Source organism: Petromyzon marinus, chromosome 84 (genome assembly GCF_048934315.1).
Source record: "Petromyzon marinus isolate PM22_M1 ecotype Great Lakes invasive population chromosome 84, UKy_Petmar_22M1.pri1.0, whole genome shotgun sequence".
In the NCBI taxonomy this organism is placed as follows: Eukaryota; Metazoa; Chordata; class Hyperoartia; order Petromyzontiformes; family Petromyzontidae; genus Petromyzon; species Petromyzon marinus.
In genome coordinates this window covers 1531281-1546956 of record NC_133749.1, presented here as the reverse complement: position 1 = coordinate 1546956, position 15676 = coordinate 1531281, and the positions used below count along the sequence as shown (strand labels likewise).

Sequence of the window (15676 nt, the reverse complement as noted above, 5' to 3'; positions counted from 1 at the left end):
AAATCCCGGCGCGGTGACGTCATCGCGTCGTACAACAACCACCCCCCCCCCGGCACGGTGGCAGGTCTCTATGAGTCTCTGTGGGTCTCTATGAGTCTCTGTGGGTCTCTATGAGTCTCTGTGGGTCTCTATGAGTATATGTTTCTTTATGAGTCCATGGGTCTCTATGGGTCTCTATGAGTATATGTTTCTCTGTGAGTCCATGGGTCTCTATGGGTCTCTATGAGTCTATGGGTCTCTATGGGTCTCTATGTGTCTCTATGGGTCTCTATGAGTCTATGGGTCTCTATGGGTCTGTATGGGTCTATGGGTCTCTGTGGGTCTCTATGAATCTATGGGTCTCTATGGGTCTCTATGTGTCTCTATGGGTCTCTATGGGTTTTTATGAGTCTATGGATCTCTATGACTGCATGGGTCTCTATGGGTCTCTATGTGTCTATGGGTCTCTATGGTTCTCTATGGGTCTCTATGGGTCTCTATGTGTCTATGGGTCTCTATGGTTCTCTATGGGTTTCTATGGGTCTCTATGAGTCTATGGGTCTCTATGGGTCTCTATGGGTCTCTATGGTTCTCTATGGGTCTCTATGGGTCTCTATGGGTCTATGGGTCTCTATGGTTCTCTATGGGTCTCTATGGGTCTCTATGTGTCTATGTGTCTATGGGTCTCTATGGTTCTCTATGTATCTATGGGTCTCTATGGCTCTCTATGGGTCTATGGGTCTCTATGGGTCTCTATGAGTCTATGGGTCTCTATGGGTCTCTATGTGTCTATGGGTCTCTATGGTTCTCTATGGGTTTCTATGGGTCTCTATGTGTCTATGGGTCTCTATGGTTCTCTATGGGTCTCTATGGGTCTCTATGTAAGTATCTGTGGTTCTCTATGGGTCTCAATGAGTCGATGGGTCTCTATAAGTCTATGGGTCTCTATGCGTCTCTATGAGTCTCTATGGGTCTATATGGGTCTATATGGGTCTCTATGAGTCTATGGGTCTCTATGGGTCTCTATGGGTCTATAGGTCTCTATGGGTCTCTATAAGTCTATGGGTCTCTATGTGTCTCTATGGGTCTCTATGGGTCTCTATGGGTCTATGGGTCTCAATGGGTCTCTATAAGTCTATGGGTCTCTATGGGTCTCTATGGGTCTCTATGGGTTTCTATGAGTCTATGGATCTCTATGAATGTATGGGTCTCTATGGGTCTCTATGAGTCTATGGGTCTCTATGGGTCTCTATGTGTCTATGGGTCTCTATGGTTCTCTATGGGTCATCTATGGGTCTCTATGTATGTATCTATGGTTCTCTATGGGTCTCTATGAGTCTATGAGTCTCTATGGGTCTCTATGAGTCTATGGGTCTCTATGGGTCTCTATGAGTCTATGGGTCTCTATGTGTCTATGGGTCTCTATGGGTCTCTATGGGTCTCTATGTATGTATCTATGGTTCTCTATGGGTCTCTATGAGTCGATGGGTCTCTATAAGTCTATGGGTTTCTATGCGTCTCTATGAGTCTCTATGGGTCTCTATGGGTCTATATGGGTCTCTATGGGTCTCTATGAGTCTATGGGTCTCTATGGGTCTCTATGGGTCTATGGGTCTCTATGGGTCTCTATAAGTCTATGGATCTCTATGGGTCTCTATGTGTCTCTATGGGTCTCTATGGGTTTCTATGAGTCTATGGATCTCTATGACTGTATGGGTCTCTATGTGTCTCTATGGGTCTCTATAGGTTTCTATGAGTCTATGGATCTCTATGACTGTATGGGTCTCTATGGGTCTCTATGAGTCTATGGGTCTCTATGGGTCTCTATGTGTCTATGGGTCTCTTTGGTTCTCTATGGGTCTCTATGGGTCTCTATGTATGTATCTATGGTTCTTTATGGGTCTCTATGAGTCGATGGGTCTCTATGAGTCTATGGGTCTCTATGCGTCTCTATGAGTCTCTATGGGTCTCTATGGGTCTATATGGGTCTATATGGGTCTCTATGGGTCTTTATGTGTCTATGGGTCTCTATGGGTCTCTATGGGCCTCTATGGGTTTCTATGGGTCTATGGGTCTCTATGGGTCTCTATGGGTCTATGGGTCTTTATGGATCTCTATGAGTCTATGTGTCTCTATGTGTCTCTATGGGCGTCTATGGGTTTCTATGGGTCTCTATGAGTCTATGGGTCTCTATGGGTCTCTATGTGTCTCTATTGGTCTCTATGGGTTTCTATGAGTCTATGGGTCTCTATGTGTCTATGGGTCTCCATGGTTCTCTATGGATCTCTATGGGTCTCTATGTATGTATCCATGGTTGTTTATGGGTCTCTATGAGTCTATGGGCCTCTATGAGTCTATGGGTCTCTATGCGTCTCTTTGAGTGTCTATGGTTTCTATGGGTCTCTGTGAGTCTATGGGTCTCTATGGGTCTCTATGGGTCTCTATGGGTCTCTATGAGTCTATGGGTCTCTATGGGTCTATGGGTCTCTATGGGTCTATATGGGTCTCTATGTGTCTCTATGGGTCTCTATGGGTCTATGGGTCTCTATGAGTCTATGGGTCTCTATGGGTCTCTATGGGTCTATGGGTCTCTATGGGTCTATATGGGTCTATATGGGTCTCTATGTGTCTCTATGGGTCTCTATGGGTCTATGGGTCTCTATGTGTCTATATGGGCGTCTATGGGTTTCTATGGGTCTCTATGAGTCTATGGGTCTCTGGGTCTCTATGTGTCTCTATTGGTCTCTATGGGTTTCTATGAGTCTATGGGTCTCTATGTGTCTATGGGTCTCCATGGTTCTCTATGGATCTCTATGGGTCTCTATGTATGTATCCATGGTTGTTTATGGGTCTCTATGAGTCTATGGGCCTCTATGAGTCTATGGGTCTCTATGCGTCTCTTTGAGTGTCTATGGTTTCTATGGGTCTCTGTGAGTCTATGGGTCTCTATGGGTCTCTATGAGTCTATGGGTCTCTATGGGTCTATGGGTCTATATGGGTCTATATGGGTCTCTATGTGTCTCTATGGGTCTATGGGTCTCTATGGGTCTCTATGAGTCTATGGGTCTCTATGGGTCTATATGGGTCTATATGGGTCTCTATGTGTCTCTATGGGTCTATGGGTCTCTATGTGTCTCTATGGGCGTCTATGGGTTTCTATGGGTCTCTATGAGTCTATGGGTCTCTATGGGTCTCTATGGGTCTCTATGTGTCTCTATTGGTCTCTATGGGTTTCTATGAGTCTATGGGTCTCTATGTGTCTATGGGTCTCCATGGTTCTCTATGGATCTCTATGGGTCTCTATGTATGTATCCATGGTTGTTTATGGGTCTCTATGAGTCTATGGGCCTCTATGAGTCTATGGGTCTCTATGCGTCTCTTTGAGTGTCTATGGTTTCTATGGGTCTCTGTTAGTCTATGGGTCTCTATGGGTCTATGGGTCTCTATGGGTCTATATGGGTCTATATGGGTCTATGGGTCTCTATGAGTCTATGGGTCTCTATGGGTTTCTATGGGTTTCTATGAGTCTATATGTGTCTCTATGACTGTATGGGTCTCTAATTATTCACCTGATTTCCGCGGGACCCGCAAGATGCTTCAAGTGTCCCTCGCCAGGTGAGACAACCTCTCCAAGGGACAAACTGCCAAAAGTTGGCAAAAGGGGTAGTCACGTTGCTCATGGACGGGGCCATGTACCGTCAAATCTTGGGTGAGAACCTCCTTCCCTCAGCCAGGGCATTGAAAATGGGTTCCGTGGATGGGTATATTCCAGCATGGAAATGACCCAATGCACACGGCCAAGGCAACAGAGGAGTGGCTCAAGAAGAAGCACATTAAGGTCCTGGAGTGCGCCTCGCCAGTCTCCAGACCTTAATCCCGTAGGAAATCTGTGGAGGGAGCTGAAGGTTCGAGTTGCCAAACGTCAGCCTCGAAACCTTAACGACTTGGAGAAGGTCTGCAAAGAGGAGTGGGACAAAATCCCTCCTGAGATGTGTGCAAACCTGGTGGCCAACTACAAGAAACGTCTGACCTCTGTGATTGCCAACAAGGGGTTTTGCCACCAAGTACTAAGTCATGTTTTGCAGAGGGGTCAAATACTTATTTCCCTCATTGAAATGCAAATCAATTCATAACATTTTTGACGTGCGTTTTTCTGGATTTTTGTTGTTGTTATTCTGTCTCTCACTTTTAAAATAAACCTACCATTAAAATTATAGGCGTCCCTTGGTGTGGACCAATCAGTTTCAAGGACAATGCCACAAATATTATCATAGTGTGTGGTTTTATTTATTTATAAATGTGTCAAAACACACACGTGTGTGTATTATAATTGACACGTGTGTGTGTGTTATGAATGACACGTGTGTATATTATAAATGACACGTGTGTGTATATTATAATTGACACGTGTGTGTGTGCATATTATGAATGACACGTGTGTGTATTATAATTGACACGTGTGTATATATTATAATTGACACGTGCGTGTGTATTATAATTGACACGTGTGTATATTATAAATGACACGTGTGTGTATATTATAATTGACACGTGTGTGTGTATATATTATTAATGACACGTGTGTGTTTATATTATAATTGACACGTGTGTGTGCATATTATGAATGACACGTGTGTATATTATAATTGACACGTGTGTATATTATAATTGACACGTGTGTGTATTATAATTGACACGTGTGTGTATATTATAATTGACACGTGCGTGTGTATTATAATTGACACGTGTGTGTGTGTATTATGAATGACACGTGTGTTTGTGTGTATATTATAATTGACACGTGTGTGTGTATTATAATTGACACGTGTGTATTATAATTGACACGTGTGTGTATATTATAATTGACACGTGTGTGTATTATAAATGACACGTGTGTATATTATAATTGACACGTGTGTGTATTATAATTGACACGTGTGTGTATTATAATTGACACGTGTGTATATTATGAATGACACGTGTGTGTGTATTATAATTGACACGTGTATATTATAATTGACACGTGTTTATATTATGATTGACACGTGTGTTTATATTATGAATGACACGTGTGTATATTATAATTGACACGTGTGTGTGTGTATTATAATTGACACGTGTGTGTGTGTGTGTATTATAATTGACACGTGTGTATATTATAATTGACACGTGTGTGTTTATATTATGAATGACACGTGTGTGTATGTATATTATGAATGACACGTGTGTATATTATAATTGACACGTGTGTGTGTGTGTATTATAATTGACACGTGTGTGTGTGTCTTCTTTGGTTCTTTCGGTAAAGTCACCACGTAGAATGAGAATAAAATAATGAATTGATCAAATAAAATAACGCAATCAAATCCTCACGACGTTTCGGCCACAACACAAGCGGCCTTCATCAGGTTGAAGGGACAAGACTGTCTGGAGGACAGCGCTGGAGCGAACACAGCCAAGCTCAGACCGCGACCTTTAAGCTGTGTGAGAAGAAACAGAGCCCCTTGACAAAGGAATTTAGCATAAAAATTAGCATTTAATTGGCGGACTTAGCATGATGAACGGTGTAGAGAGTTTACATAATGATGGTTGTGAAAAGGAAATTTTAAGCTGCTGCAAAAGTTTGGGATACCACTACTTGAAAAAATATACTGTACCGTTGAAAATTGGTTTAATGTTTGGTTCGGATAATTTAGCATTGAAATAACTGAGGTATTAGCTTGTGACTGGTCATAGAAACAGCTATGTTAAAGTCAAAGCCTACACGTCCACAGAGGCACTTAGTACAAATCAAACAGGAGAATTTAGCATTGAAATAGCTGAGTGATTAGCTTGTGAATGGTCGCAGAAATGGCTATGTTAAAGTCAAAGCCTACACGTCCACAGAGGCACTTAGTACAAATCAAACAGGAGAATTTAGCATTGAAATAGCTGAGTGATTAGCTTGTGAATGGTCGCAGAAATGGCTATGTTAAAGTCAAAGCCTACACATCCACAGAGGCACCTAGTACAAATCAAACAGGAGAATTTAGCATTGAAATAGCTGAGTGATTAGCTTGTGAATGGCCATAGAAATAGCTATGTTAAAGTCAAAGCCTACACATCCACAGAGGCACTTAGTACAAATCAAACAGGAGAATTTAGCATTGAAATAGCTGAGTGATTAGCTTGTGAATGGTCGCAGAAATGGCTATGTTAAAGTCAAAGCCTACACATCCGCAGAGGCACCTAGTACAAATCAAACAGGAGAATTTAGCATTGAAATAGCTGAGTGATTAGCTTGTGAATGGTCATAGAAATAGCTATGTTAAAGTCAAAGCCTACACATCCACAGAGGCACTTAGTACAAATCAAACAGGAGAATTTAGCATTGAAATAGCTGAGTGATTAGCTTGTGACTGGTCACAGAAATGGCTATGTTAAAGTCAAAGCCTACACATCCACAGAGGCACCTAGTATAAATTAAACAGGATAATTTAGCATTGAAATAGCTGAGTGGTTAGCTTGTGACTGGTCGCAGAAATAGCTATGTTAAAGTCAAAGCCTACACATCCACAGAGGCACCTAGTATAAATCAAACAGGAGAATTTAGAATTGAAATAGCTGAGTGATTAGCTTGTGACTGATCACAGAAATGGCTATGTTAAAGTCAAAGCCTACACATCCACAGAGGCACTTAGTACAAATCAAACAGGAGAATTTAGCATTGAAATAACTGAGGTATTAGCTTGTGACTGGTCATAGAAATAGCTATGTTAAAGTCAAAGCCTACACCTCCACAGAGGCACCTAGTACAAATCAAACAGGATAATTTAGCATTGAAATAGCTGAGTGATTAGCTTGTGACTGGTCACAGAAATGGCTATGTTAAAGTCAAAGCCTACACATCCACAGAGGCACCTAGTAAAAATCAAACAGGAGAATGTAGAATTGAAATAGCTGAGTGATTAGCTTGTGACTGGTCGCAGAAATGGCTATGTTAAAGTCAAAGCCTACACATCCACAGAGGCACCTAGTACAAATCAAACAGGAGAATTTAGCATTGAAATAGCTGAGTGATTAGCTTGTGAATGGTCATAGAAATAGCTATGTTAAAGTCAAAGCCTACACATCCACAGAGGCACCTAGTACAAATCAAACAGGAGAATTTAGCATTGAAATAGCTGAGTGATTAGCTTGTGACTGGTCACAGAAATGGCTATGTTAAAGTCAAAGCCTACACATCCACAGAGGCACTTAGTACAAATCAAACAGGAGAATTTAGCATTGAAATAGCTGAGTGATTAGCTTGTGACTGGTCACAGAAATGGCTATGTTAAAGTCAAAGCCTACACATCCACAGAGGCACCTAGTAAAAATCAAACAGGAGAATTTAGAATTGAAATAGCTGAGTGATTAGCTTGTGACTGGTCACAGAAATGGCTATGTTAAAGTCAAAGCCTACACATCCACAGAGGCACCTAGTATAAATCAAACAGGAGAATTTAGCATTGAAATAACTGAGGTATTAGCTTGTGACTGGTCATAGAAATAGCTATGTTAAAGTCAAAGCCTACACATCCACAGAGGCACCTAGTACAAATCAAACAGAAGAATTTAGCATTGAAATAGCTGAGTGATTAGCTTGTGACTGGTCACAGAAATGGCTATGTTAAAGTCAAAGCCTACACATCCACAGAGGCACCTAGTACAAATCAAACAGGAGAATTTAGCATTGAAATAGCTGAGTGATTAGCTTGTGAATGGTCATAGAAATAGCTATGTTATGATGACGTCATGATGACGTCGCCCTGCTGCTCTATATAAAAACCGGGAGCAAGCGAGGGCTTTACCATTCTGGCGAATAGCCCGATGATGCTGGATGTATTTACCAGCGAAACGTCGTACTCAAACTGTAAATGTGGATTAACTCTTCAACACACCGGTGGGCTGAAGTAGTGAATTATTTGTCTTTTGTCAACGTGACACTTTTTTTGCTGATTGGCCGTGTTGGGTGGTGGAGGGTTACGACACATTTATAAATAAACGCGATCTAACCCAAAAACCTTTATTATGAATAATATTGGTCGCGAAAGCCTACGTGTTAAACCAGCTATGTTAAAGTCAAAGCCTACACATCTACAGAGGCACCTAGTACATGGACGCCAAAGGGGCTGCAAACACACACACACGTGTGTGTGTGTTTATATTATAATTGACACGTGTGTGTGTATTATAATTGACACGTGTGTGTATATTATGAATGACACGTGTGTATATATTATAATTGACACGTGCGTGTGTGTATTATAGTTGACACGTGTGTATATTATAATTGACATGTGTGTGTATATTATAATTGACACGTGTGTGTGTATATTATAATTCACACGTGTGTATATTATGATTGACACGTGTGTATATTATAATTGACACGTGTGTGTATATTATGATTGACACGTGTGTATATTATAATTGACACGTGTGTATGTTGATTTATTTGCCGATATGAGTCGACATCCATGCTTGTTGAGTATAGATACATTCATCTCTATGAGTCTCTATGAGTTGCTATGCATCTCTACGAGTCTCTATGCATCTCTATGAGTCTATATAGATCTCTATGAGCCTCTATGAGTCTCTATGCATCTCTATGAGTCTCTATGCATCTCTATGAATCTCTATGCATGTCTATGAGTCTCTATGCATCTCTATGAGTTGCTATGCATCTCTATGAGTCTCTATAGATCTCTATGCGTCTCTCTGCATCTCTGAGTCTCCATGCATCTCTATGAGTCTCTATAGATCTCTATGAGTCTCTATGTATCTCTATGAGTCTCCATGCATCTCTATGAGTCTCTCTGAGTCTCTATGCGCCTCTATGCATCTCTACGAGTCTCTATGAGTCTCTATGCATCTCTATGAGTCTCTATGCATGTTTATGAGTCTCTGTCTGTATGGGTCTCTATGAGTCTCTATGAGTCTCTGTGTGTCTGTATGGGTCTCTATGCATCTCTATGAGTCTCTATGCATCTCTATGAGTCTCTGTGTGTCTGTATGGGTCTCTATGCATCTCTACGAGTCTCTATGCATGTCTATGAGTCTCTATAGATCTCTATGAGTCTCTGTGTGTGTCTGTATGGGCCTCTATGGAACTCTATGAGTCTCTATGTATCTCTATGAGTCTATATGCATGTATGAGTCTCTATGAGTCTCTATGAGTCTGTGTGTGTCTGTATGGGTCTCTATGCATGTCTATGAGTCTCTATGAGTCTCTATGCATCTCTATGAGTTGCTATGCATCTCTATGAGTCTCTATGCATCTCTATGAGTCTCTATGCATCTCTATGAGTCTCTATGCATCTCTATGAATCTTTATGCATGTCTGAGTCTCTATGCATCTCTGAGTTGCTATGCATCTCTATGAGTCTCTATAGATCTCTATGAGTCTCTCTGCATCTCTGAGTCTCCATGCATCTCTATGAGTCTCTATAGATCTCTATGAGTCTCTATGTATCTCTATGAGTCTCCATGCATCTCTATGAGTCTCTCTGAGTCTCTATGCGCCTCTATGCACCTCTACGAGTCTCTATGAGTCTCTATGCATCTCTATGAGTCTCTATGCATGTTTATGAGTCTGTCTGTATGGGTCTCTATGAGTCTCTATGAGTCTCTGTGTGTGTCTGTATGGGTCTCTATGCATCTCTATGAGTCTCTATGCATCTCTACGAGTCTCTATGCATGTCTATGAGTCTCTATAGATCTCTATGAGTCTCTGTGTGTGTCTGTATGGGCCTCTATGGAACTCTATGAGTCTCTATGTATCTCTATGAGTCTATATGCATGTATGAGTCTCTGTGTGTGTCTGTATGGGTCTCTATGCATGTCTATGAGTCTCTATGTATCTCTATGAGTCTCTATGGAACTCTAATTGTATCTATGCATCTCTATGAGTCTCTATGGGTCTCTATGCATCTCTATGAGTCTATGCATCTCTATGAGTCTCTATGTATCTCTATGGGTCTCTGTGTCTGTATGGGTCTCTATGCATCTCTACGAGTCTCTATGCATCTCTATGAGTCTATATGCATGTATGAGTCTCTATCTATCTCTATGAGTCTCTGTGTGTGTCTGTATGGGCCTCTATGGAACTCTATGAGTCTCTATGTATCTCTGAGTCTATATGCATGTATGAGTCTCTATGAGTCTCTGTGTGTCTGTATGGGTCTCTATGCATCTCTATGAGTCTCTATGCATCTCTACGAGTCTCTATGCATGTCTATGAGTCTCTATAGATCTCTATGAGTCTCTGTGTGTGTCTGTATGGGCCTCTATAGAACTCTATGAGTCTCTATGTATCTCTATGAGTCTATATGCATGTATGAGTCTGTGTGTGTCTGTATGGGTCTCTATGCATGTCTATGAGTCTCTATGTATCTCTATGAGTCTCTATGGAACTCTAATTGTATCTATGCATCTCTATGAGTCTCTATGGGTCTCTATGCATCTCTATGAGTCTCTATGTATCTCTATGGGTCTCTGTGTCTGTATGGGTCTCTATGCATCTCTACGAGTCTCTATGTATCTCTGAGTCTATATGCATGTATGAGTCTCTATGAGTCTCTGTGTGTCTGTATGGGTCTCTATGCATGTCTATGAGTCTCTATGTATCTCTATGGGTCTCTGTGTGTCTGTATGCATCTCTATGAGTCTCTATGGGTCTCTGTGTATCTGTATGGGTCTCTATGCATGTCTATGAGTCTCTATGTGTGTCTGTATGGGTCTCTATGCATGTCTATGAGTCTCTGTGTGTCTGTATGCATCTGTATGCATCTCTATGAGTCTCTATGGGTCTCTGTGTGTGTCTGTATGGGTCTCTATGGAACTCTACGAGTCTGTCTGTATGGGCCTCTATGGAACTATATGAGTCTCTATGTATCTCTATGAGTCTCTGTGTGTGTCTGTATGGGTGTCTATGTATCGCTATGAGTCTCTGTATGTCTGTATGGGTCTCTTTGTATGGGTTTCTATGGAACTCTCCGAGTCTCTATGCATCTCTATGGGCCTCTGTGTGTCTGTATGGGCCTCTGTGTGTCTGTATGGGCCTCTATGGAACTCTATGGGTCTCTGTGTGTCTGTATGGGTCTCTATGAGTCTCTATGCATGTCTATGAGTCTGTGTGTCTGTATGGGTCTCTATGCATTTCTATGAGTCTCTATGCATGTCTGAGTCTCTATTGGTCTCTGTGTGTCTGTATGGGTCTCTATAGATCTCTATGGAACTCTGAGTCTCTATGCATCTATGAGTCTGTGTGTGTCTGTATGAGTCTATGAGTCTCTATGCATCTCGATGAGTCTCTGTGTGTGTCTGTATGGGGCTCTATGCATCTCTATGTATCTCAATGAGTCTCTAGGAGTCTGTGTCTGTATGGACCTCTATGAGTCTCTATGCATCTCTATGAGTCTCTATGCATGTCTATGAGTCTGTGTCTGTATGGGTCTCTATGAGTCTCTGTGAGTCTGTATGGGTCTCTATGCATGTCTATGAGTCTGTGTCTGTATGGGTCTCTATGCATCTCTATGTATCTCAATGAGTCTCTAGGAGTCTGTGTCTGTATGGACCTCTATGAGTCTCTATGCATCTCTATGAGTCTCTATGCATGTTTATGAGTCTCTGTCTGTATGGGTCTCTATGAGTCTCTATGAGTCTGTGTGTCTGTATGGGTCTCGATGCATCTCTATGAGTCTCTATGCATCTCTATGAGTCTCTGTGTGTCTGTATGGGTATCTATGCATCTCTACGAGTCTCTATGCATCTCTATGAGTCTCTATGCATGTCTATGAGTCTCTATAGATCTCTATGGGTCGCTGTTTGTGTCTGTATGGGTCTCTATGTATCTCTATGAGTCTCTATGGAACTCTATTTGTCTCTATGCATCTCTATGAGTCTCTGTGTGTCTGTATGAGTCTCTATGAGTATCTATGCATGTCTATGAGTCTCTATGTATCTCTATGGGTCTCTGTGTGTCTGTATGGGCCTCTATGTATCTCTATGAGTCCCTATGCATGTCTATGAGTCTGTGTGTCTGTATGGGTCTCTATGAGTCTCTATGAGTCTCTATGAGTCTGTATGGGTCTCTATGAGTCTCTGAGTCTCTATGCATGTCTATGAGTCTCTGTGTGTCTGTATGGGTCTCTATGCATCTGTAGGGGTGCTATGGCGAGTAAACACAATGGCACGGGAAGGTGTGGTTCACCCACACCTTGGTGGCTACAACAACGTCCGCTAAGGCTCCAGTGGGTATAAAGTGTGGGGAGCCAGGCAGCTCGGGGGCAGAGCGTTGGGGCCCGAGGCTGAAGCAACCGGTGAAGAAAGAAGGCCGGCTAGGCGAGACCCTGGGACTCCTGTGACCGCTGCCCCTTCTCAGGGCAGCGGTCACAGCAGACCGGTGGTGCGGCCCCAGAACCCCAGAGTCGGAGGCCTTCTAAGGGCCGGTCCGGTCGGCGGGGTGCCCAGATCTGTGCCTAACCAGGGCCGGATGATCTGATAGCCTCCCTTAGAGCCCTAGCAGGAGGAGGAACTGGGGGCCTAGAGCTTAGGCTTTAGAGAGAGCCTGGGGTGTGTGTGTGTTCCTGAGTTTCACGGGTGGAGGGGCCGCTACCCCTTCTAGTGTAACCCTTGTTAAGGTTTAAATAAATAGTGCTGCTTCTACTCTGACGTCTCCGTGTCCTGGAACCCACTACACATGTCTATGAGTCTCTATGCATGTCTATGAGTCTCTATGTATCTCTATGGGTCTCTGTGTGTCTGTATGGGTCTATGTATCTCTATGAGTCTCTATGGAACTCTATGCATCTCTATGCATCTATGAGTCTCTGTGTGTCTCTATGAGTCTCTATGCATCTCTAGGAGTCTCTATGCATCTCTATGAGTCTCTGTGTGTGTCTCTATGCATCTCTATGTATCTCAATGAGTCTCTGTGTGTGTCTATATGGACCTCTATGGAACTCTATGAGTAGCTATGCATGTCTATGAGTCTCTATGCATCTCTAGGAGTCTCTATGCATCTCTATGAGTCTCTGTGTGTGTCTCTATGCATCTCTATGTATCTCAATGAGTCTCTGTGTGTGTCTATATGGACCTCTATGGAACTCTATGAGTAGCTATGCATGTCTATGAGTCTCTATGTATCTCTATGGGTCTCTGTGTGTCTGTATGAGTCTCTATGAGTCGCTATGCATCTCTATGAGTCTCTATGCATCTCTATGAGTCTCTGTGTCTGTATGGGTCTCTGTGTGTCTCTATGAGTCTCTATGCATCTCTATGAGTCTCTATGCATCTCTATGAGTCTCTGTGTGTCTGTATGGGTCTCTATGCATCTCTATGAGTCTCTATGCATCTCTATGAGTCTCTTGTGTGTGTCTGTATGGGCCTCTATGGAACTCTCCGGGTTCAAAGGTCACTTCCCCGCTGCTGCCCGCTTTAAACAGCCGTCAAAGTCTCTTAAACAAACAAACGAAAGTCATTAAAGGTTTCCCCCACTCAAAATATAACAATAATAAGAAGAATAAGACATTCCCCCCCCCTCCTCCCTCAAAAGATTGTTTACTTTTCACCTCCAAAAACAAACATTCCCACCTCTTCACCTCCAAAAACAAACATTCCCACCTCGTGACTAAATAATAACAACAACAAAGATTTTGATTTAAAGCTTTCGTGACTGCAGTAATTCATATTCTTAGTTTTTTCGGTAAAGTCACGTTGAAGAGAAACAACAAAATAACAAAATATATATAAAACAATAAAAAATTCTCACGACGTTTCGACCATAACTCAAACGGTCATCATCAGGTGTGTCGGTTTGCATAAATTTATTTTGAAAACGGCATATTTATTTATATATATAAAAATAACGTTTGCGTCACGCGCAACGATGGCAGTTTGCCAGGACTAGTCCATCTATTTTTTGAAAAGAGGAGGGGGGAGACGAAATTTGTTTTTATGTAAGCTGTCTGAAAGGCACTGTAAGCGTGAACAATCAATCAAGAACTGAAATGATTTATCAAATCTTTCCAATGATTGCTAAGATAGAATCCATCTTCTCGGTTGAAATTGTCTCTGTGTTTGTATATGTGGATAGCCTCATGAACGAATCTCTCATGGAAGCCAGATGGCTTACAAAGAACCTCCGTCTTGGAAAAGTCAATGGCATGTGAGCCTACTGAATTAGAACAATGATCTGCTACGGCCGAGGTGTTGGTCCTACCGTGTTTAAGGTCTGCTTTATGTTCACGAATGCGGTCCGAGATATGGCGTTTGGTTTCTCCAATGTAACTACTACCACAGAGGCAACTTAGTTTGTAGACACCAGGGTATTGTATGTCCGGAATCACATCTTTTACAGACGGAACCAGATCACGGATTTTATGTAATGTGTTGAAACGGACCTGGATCTTGTGTTTATTCAAGATTTTGGAGATCTTTTTTGTGATCCCAGCAATGTAGGGTAAAGTGATGGTTTTGAAAGGCTCCTCAAGAGGGTTCTTCTTCATGGTTTGAGTGATAGCTTTGCGGATTGTATAGTCGGAGTAACCATTAGCCCTAAGAGCTTGGTGTACGTGCTTGAGTTCACTGCTTATGTGTTCCTGGTCGGATATGCATTGGGCTCTATGATACAGAGTCTTGATGAGAGAATTCTTCTGTGATGGATGGTGGTGGGAATCCGGTTTCAGATAAGCATCCGTATGGGTAGCTTTCCTGTAGACAGAGTGGCTCATTGAACCATCAGGTCTCTTTTTAATTAGGACATCCAAAAAAGGTATCTTGCCATCTATTTCGACTTCCATGGTAAATCTGATGGCTGGGTGTATGGAATTGATGTGGTCGAAGAATTTGTCTAGAGCAGGCCGGCCATGTGGCCAGATGACAAAAGTGTCATCCACGTACCTCTTCCATAAGGTTGGGCGCAGAGTGGCAGTCTGGATGGCGTCAGTCTCAAATTTCTCCATGAAAATGTTAGCTATAACTGGAGAAAGGGGGGAGCCCATTGGGGTGCCCTCAGTTTGTTTGTAGAAAGTTCCATTCCAAGTGAAGTATGTATTGGTTAAACAGTGTCTCACCAGGGGGGGTACCTCAGTGTTTAGTCCTTGATGAACCAAGTCTTCAATGATTGCAATGGTGTCAGGTACAGGAACCTTGGTGAATAAGGAAACTACATCAAAACTGACAAGCAGGTCGTCTGGGGACAGGGAAATACCCTTGATTGTTGATACCAGGTGAGTAGAATTTTGTACCGCAGAGGTGGTCTTTCCAGTGAAAGGACGCAGGATTTCAGACAAAAAACGAGCTAGTTTGTAGGTGGGGGAGCTGATAGTAGAGACTATGGGACGAAGAGGTGTATCAACTTTATGTATTTTTGGTAAGCCGTATAATCTTGGTGGCCTGGCAGCAGAAGGTTTCAACGAAAACTGTTTAGATTGATCAATTAATGTGGTTGAATCAGAAATTATTTTGTTGGTTTGTGTGACGAGGCTGTTGGTGGGATCTCTTTTTATTTTTGTATAACTACCATCGTCGAGTAATTCTTTAATTTTGTTGTTGTATTCTATTTTATCCATGATAACAGTAGCATTGCCTTTGTCAGCTGAGAGAACTACAATATCATTCCTCTTTTTTAATTTATATAATTCAAAACGCTCATCTTTGCTGAGGTTGCTAG

At 42.1% G+C, this 15676-nt stretch overlaps 1 long non-coding RNA gene across 3 annotated transcripts; it reads right to left on the bottom strand.

Annotated features, from left to right (window-relative positions):
• Positions 1–5495: 5495 nt before the first annotated feature.
• On the bottom strand, positions 5496–13653 carry LOC142907856 (uncharacterized). Of its 3 annotated transcripts, none has more exons than XR_012931296.1 (3): positions 13627–13653; positions 8110–13596; positions 5496–7103 (listed from the first exon to the last, which is right to left on the bottom strand). It is a non-coding gene; the product is annotated as an uncharacterized LOC142907856 (long non-coding RNA). The 3 variants fall into 3 exon arrangements; XR_012931297.1 differs by having other exon boundaries at positions 5496–11533; positions 11580–13596; XR_012931295.1 differs by having other exon boundaries at positions 5496–13596.
• Positions 13654–15676: the final 2023 nt, after the last annotated feature.